The sequence below is a fragment of the Xiphias gladius genome, chromosome 12, assembly GCF_016859285.1.
Source record: "Xiphias gladius isolate SHS-SW01 ecotype Sanya breed wild chromosome 12, ASM1685928v1, whole genome shotgun sequence".
NCBI lineage: Eukaryota > Metazoa > Chordata > Actinopteri > Istiophoriformes > Xiphiidae > Xiphias > Xiphias gladius.
In genome coordinates, this window is record NC_053411.1 from 10,392,502 (window position 1) to 10,399,016 (window position 6,515).

Genomic DNA, 6,515 nt, shown 5'->3' on the forward strand with positions numbered 1-6,515 from the left:
ACTACAGTAGGGTCGACAACAAGTGGGGGATCAACAACAACCGGTGGGTCAACAACAACTGGTGCGTCAACTACAACTGGTGGGTCAACAACAAGTGGTGCGCCAACAACAACTGTTGCATCAACAACAACTGGTGGGTCAACAACAACTGGTGCTTCAACAACAACTGGTGGGTCAGCAACAACTGTTGTGTCAACAACTGGAGGGTCAACAACAACTGTTGTGTCAACAACCGGAGGGTCAACAACAACGGGTGGATCAACAACAACTGGAGGATCAACAACAACTGGAGGTTCAGCAACAACTGGAGGGTCATCAGCAACTGGTGGGTCAACAACAAATGGAGATTCAGCAACAACTGGTGCATCAACAACAACTGGCGGATCAACAACAACTGGAGGTTCAGCAACAACTGGAGGGTCAGCAGGAACTGGTGGGTCAACAACAACTGGAGATTCAGTAACAACTGGTGCATCAACTACAACTGGTGGATCCACAACAACTGGTGGTTCAGCAACAACAACTACTACTACTACTACTACTACTACTTCTACTACAGCTGCAGCCCCACCAGTTGTGGTTCTCGCAGCAACTTTGGTAGAACCATTTGTAGTAGCCTTCACTGATAAAAACAGCGATCAATTTAAGGCTCTTGAGGTAAAAGTTGTACAAGCGGTGAGTACAGTTTTAAAATGGTCACGTTACTCATTATTCTTCTACGTGTATTAAGTGAGTTTGCAGTTGTTTTTAATTTGATTTGGAGAATATTGTATTTTCAATTTGTTAATATTTTTCTATTTGCGTCCTTCCCACAGTATGATATCATCTACAAGGAAAGATATGGCTTTCTTTTCATCCGCAGTTTTGTCGTGGAATTTAGGTAACGTTTTCATTTTTGAGAGTCCAACTGACTTTTATTTTCTGGATTGTGGTCATCAATATTAGAGCTTTTAATGTTAATAATGACAAATATGGAATAATTACACATAGGTATAACTTATCAATGTTAAGAGATATTTACTTTTTTAATGCAGACGAGCTGTAGCTAGAATACGAGTGGAAAATACTGAAGCAGTGGTGGGGGTTGAGTTCAACAAAACAGCTTCACCTGCAGAGATCCCACAGGCTGATGATGTTAGAGGAACATTAATAAAAGCTGTGTCTAACCCCAACAACACCCTCAATCTCACTGTTGAAGCCGACTCCATCAAAGTAATTCGTAAGTAAACAGTAGCCCAACATTTCACTGTAATAGGTATTAGAACCTGTTTTGTTTGTTTGTTTGTTTGTTTTTTGGTGAACCACACTATAAACAATTCTGTTGTCTCAATCAACAATACAAAGCTATTTATTGGTATGAATTGTCCAAGGATTGTTTCTGATATACTCCCAAATTGCATCTGAAAATATTCATCCCAGTTTTATTTTTTACTACAATTCAGGATGCGGTCTAAAGGTTTACTTTTCACTCCCCATACAATAACTGACCTTGCTACCAAAATTATAAGTGATTCCTTGCCTGATGCCTTTTTGAACAAATTGCTTGGTTGACAAAGACCATACACAATCATAATTACCATGAAGTCCACCGTGACAAACAGAAGCGAGACTTTCACTGTGACTTATTATACATAAACACACAGCATATTGTGATGTACGTGTACTTTATGTTGGTTCAAAACAAGACCCTCTGGCTGATATAACGTCTTTTCCATTTTCTTTCATATTTTTCCATTTTTTTTCCAGAATTAAATGTTCCATCAAATTCAACAACAGCTCCCACTTTGAATACTACAAATTCAAGTGCTGCAAATTCAACTACCAACATTACTGCAAATACAACTACCACTGCAACAGTTACAACCCCAACAACCCCAACAACCCCAACAACCCCAACAACTACTACAACGGCTGAGGCAGTCTCAACGAGGCAGATTACTTTCAGATCTGCTGGAGAGACATTTACAAGTGACTTGCAGGATCAATCATCAGCAGCATTTACAAATCGAGCCACACTGATTAAGTCAACAGTAAGTCTCTCTGATAGTGTGAAACCTAGCAGAATATATATATCCTAATTAAAATTAATTGGAAATGTTTTACAAGGTATCCATAATGTCATAGTATTCTGCAATATTTTCTTTTCATTTGTTTAATTTGTATGGCACTCCTCTTTCTTTGCAAACAAATGTATTTATGATTTTCACTTAAAATCTTCACATAGTAAATTAAACCCTGTAAACCCTGTTTTTTATGAGATGGCAGTTAATTGCTTGTAGTGAGTTTTCAAAGAAAAAATAATGTAAATCAACAACTGTAATTAAATGTACTTATAACTGGGTTGCTTGTATTTCTGCAGCTTGAACCTTTCTACCGACAAGAATTTTCTTCATTCCGCTCTTTGACAGTGGTTTCATTCAGGTAATTTGCTATAGTTATGTTGATAGAATCTTAAGAATATTGGGTGTAAATTTATACAAATAAAACAATACTTTTCATTTCTTTTGCAGTAATGGATCAATCATCAACACCATGGACCTGGGCTTTGCATCTACATCTGTTCCTATCAACAGTCAGATTGCAAATGTATTGATTAGGGCAGCTTCAAATATCACCGCCTTCAACATTGACACGACTTTCATTTTTGTGAATGGCACACGTAAGCAATACTCAATGCCACCTTATCAGAATTTTACAATGTTACAGAACCATTTGTTAAAGCAAAATCTTGTTTCCTTTTCACAACATTTACAGAAGTATCAAGTGGAGTCAGCTACAAGATGAGTCTCATCACTGCCTCCTGCCTGGTGCTGATGTCATGGCTGCTATCAAGCCAGCATTAGTGTCAGTACTGATGTCCAATATGAAATTCCATTAGAAAATGACTGTCACCACTGGTATGAAAAAGGACATTGCTCTCATCATAAATCCAAGAAGACTTCCGAGGATCGCAAATGTTATCTTGGAAAGAGATAGAACCAGATATTAAATTTAAAGTTGGGAAGACCACAAACATTCATAACAAAGGCTGATTGCAACAGCACCAACCAGCATGGACCTTTCCTAGAGCTTTTCCTTATTTCTCTTTTTGACGTCCTAGGAAGATCATCCATGAAGCAGACAACTTTAAGCACCTGGTCTACTGAAATGGAACTGTTCAGTGTAAATTAATGGCTTAAAAATTTGAGTAATGATAATTGAAACCTTGACACACCACACTTAACATTTTGACTGCGTACAAATTTGAATGTATTGCAATTTGAATGTCTTGTGCTATAATATAATTTAGAAACACTATCATTTAAATTTAACATAAATGTAAGTCCTTTGAAATTGATATTACTCAAAACTATTTATACTAAATTATGTCTTACCCCATTTGGGAACTGCCCAGTTAGTAAAGTTAAAGAAAGAATTTCAGGAAAGAAAAACATTCAGCAAATATTTTGCTCTTATATCCAGACCTGACCCAGTCAGATTTATGTTGAATGTTGTGGCATTCATTAAATATACAATGTCTGAACAATGTCCTCTATGATAATCCAGTCAATTTTCTTATTTATATGTATTTATGTTATCATACATGTATTATTTGAGCTCACCTGTATTTTTGTAAAACTTTACTAAGAAATACTAAGTCTTCAGCATAATCATGATACAAAAAAAAAAAAATGTCTTTACCATCTAAAGTGGATATAAAAACATGTATCACTGTATAATGAAGATGCTTACATTAAGGGCAATGAAGATACAGAAAATTAAAACCTGTCCCCTTTTTTCCTAAAACTTACTTTCACAATCGGATATTCTCAACAGGTTCAGTGATTCAGGTTTGTTCAGGAAGAAACAGACAACATACTTTACCAATGGCCCTGGTTCATGACGAACCATTCTCATTGGGACTGCATTCTACTAAAGGGTCTGACCTGTCTGTACAAAGCATTTTAGGATCCTTGTATCACTGCAACAGCTGTTGATACAGAATTTGTTCCAATCTGTGGTTATGGCTCTTAAGTATTTCTACAAAAAAGGGACAACTACAGGCCTTTTATTCCCTTTTTATGCCAAAATGAATAACTAAATAAAAAATAAGCAAGGTAGAACAAACTTACATTTTTATCATGTTAGTGCCTCTTTAACTTTGGTTCAGTATCTTATACTCATTCTGACTTTCTGGTTATAAAATCTAAAGAGTTACCTTTCAAAAGAGACCGGTCCTTGACCTATCTTGTATAATTATCCATTCAGTGTACTCATTTATGTTTATTTCATGTATCATACATATGCATATTTTAGGAGCTTACCTTCATTTATTTTGAACAAAAATGGGAGTACTAAGATTTCATAATAATGAAATACATACAAGACAAATAAGAAAATCTGTCTATACTTTAACATATTATAATCTTAAGTGGGTACAAAATGATAAATCACAACATAATGAAGATCGGGAATGGATGAAAATTGCTTTCATTAAAGGCATTATATATACGTACAAACTACCAAACCATGTCTCATCATTTCCGAAAATGTAACTTTAGACTAGCAAAGCAAAAATGACAACAAAATCTGTGGTTCCAGCTTGAAGATATGAACTTGGGCTTTGGGAAGTGGATATTTGGCACTTTTTTTTTTGACATTTTAGAGACTTAAAAATAATTGATTAACTGAGAAAATACTAGATTAATCAAGATTAGATTAAACCCTACTGAACAATATTCTGAATGTGTGTCACTACCACCTCTGTGAACCTCAAAGAAAATTAAATATTCAATCCATGAGTCACTGTTGGACCTTACCTGAGACTCCTATAGCTCCAACTGCTTTTCCTCCAGTCGGTCCCTGAGATAAACTATCTGGCGCTGTTTCCTTCAGTTAATACAAAAATAAATTGGTGTATGATGAAGACAAAATCAACCTCCCTAATGAACTGACTTTCATGGTATTTCAATGGCTATTGCTGTAGAAACTACACTAAAAATCGCCACAGCTGTTACTAAAAATCTTCCAGCCAGTTTATTAGGTCTATGCGGAACCAGGGCAATGCTCAGAAACATTAAACTATCTTTAAACAATCTCAAAAGCTTCAATTTACATTTGTTTTTCAATCAATTTATGAAGTCACTACCAGTCATCTCACTGTGACATTAGCTCACCTGAGACAGCACAGCTCCACCTGCCTGTGTTAGCATCAAGAGCTGCTAACAGAAAATAATTTTGTTAGGCGGAGAGTCGCCTCCATTTTTTCTTTCCCCCCATATTTTGGTCCTACACGCTTTATCAAAATAGCCCACTTCCTGCAGAAAGCACTCAAACCTGGCAACTTGGCATGAACCTTACTGATGATGATAAAATGAAAAGATGGTTTAGGATCGTTAAAATATTTGTAAGGACAATTCAGTCGCATAATTCACACAGGAAACATACCATTCATGACCAAATCTACAACACTGTATTCAGAAGGCACTTAATACAAAGTTACAAAATGATTTTTTTTTTTTTAAAATGGAGGTCTTAAAGTATTGAGTTCTGAAACTTTAAATAATGTGTTTAACGTAAACTAGAACCGTAAAATTTATTAAAGATTAACATTTTGAATACTTTCCTAAATCATTTATTTAAGTGAATAAAATTTCTACGTATAAGCTACCTGGGAAATCATTTAAACAAAATACTCGTCTCGAAATTGGTATATAAATAACATTTCCCCATATAAATACATTAGGAATAAGGGAATATTCAATATTTTTGTTTTATAAAAAATGGTTTAACAATGGTACTATTTGAACAACTTCTCCAAGAAGATGATCACTTAATAACTTTCTTTTTAAATATAATTGTTAGACAAAAGGAATATGCAATGATCTTAAATGCTTTTTAGAAAGTCTTCTGATGGCTCAAATAAAAATACATTTAACAAAAGAATATTTTTAGGAGAAACTAATATATTACGAAGTAAAAATTCCTTTATGGAGAACTGAACTGGCATAAAATATATTTAACTAGTGATAAGGGACATGTTACTTATTATTTGAAAGCAATGGGATGGACAAAGATATTCTTTTTCTTTGTAGAGTTGGTTTTATAAATGGACAAATTTCACAAATATAAAAATAAATGGAAAGACCCAATTTCGCCAAACTTTTGTGTAGTGTATGCATGCAGGAAATGGAACTGAGAGTCACAGGACCTTTAATATATAACAGCTGTTATCATTAAAAACAGGATGTTTTTCTCCCTAAGACCTATAACACAGGTTAACCGCAGCCAGCTGTGGGTAGCCTGATGACACACAACAAAGAGGTGTATGAATAATGCAGAACTGTGTAACCATGCCCCAACTGTAACCAATGAAATGAAGGATTGCCATATTTGTACTTTTGTAAAGATTGTGAACAGGGAGGCTCCTCCCTGGCAGGATAGCACAAAAGCACACTCTCCAGCAAAGGCAAGAGAGTTGAGACTCCCTTCTCAGCATTCACTATGAAATCCAGAGAACTCAGTTGCAAACTCAA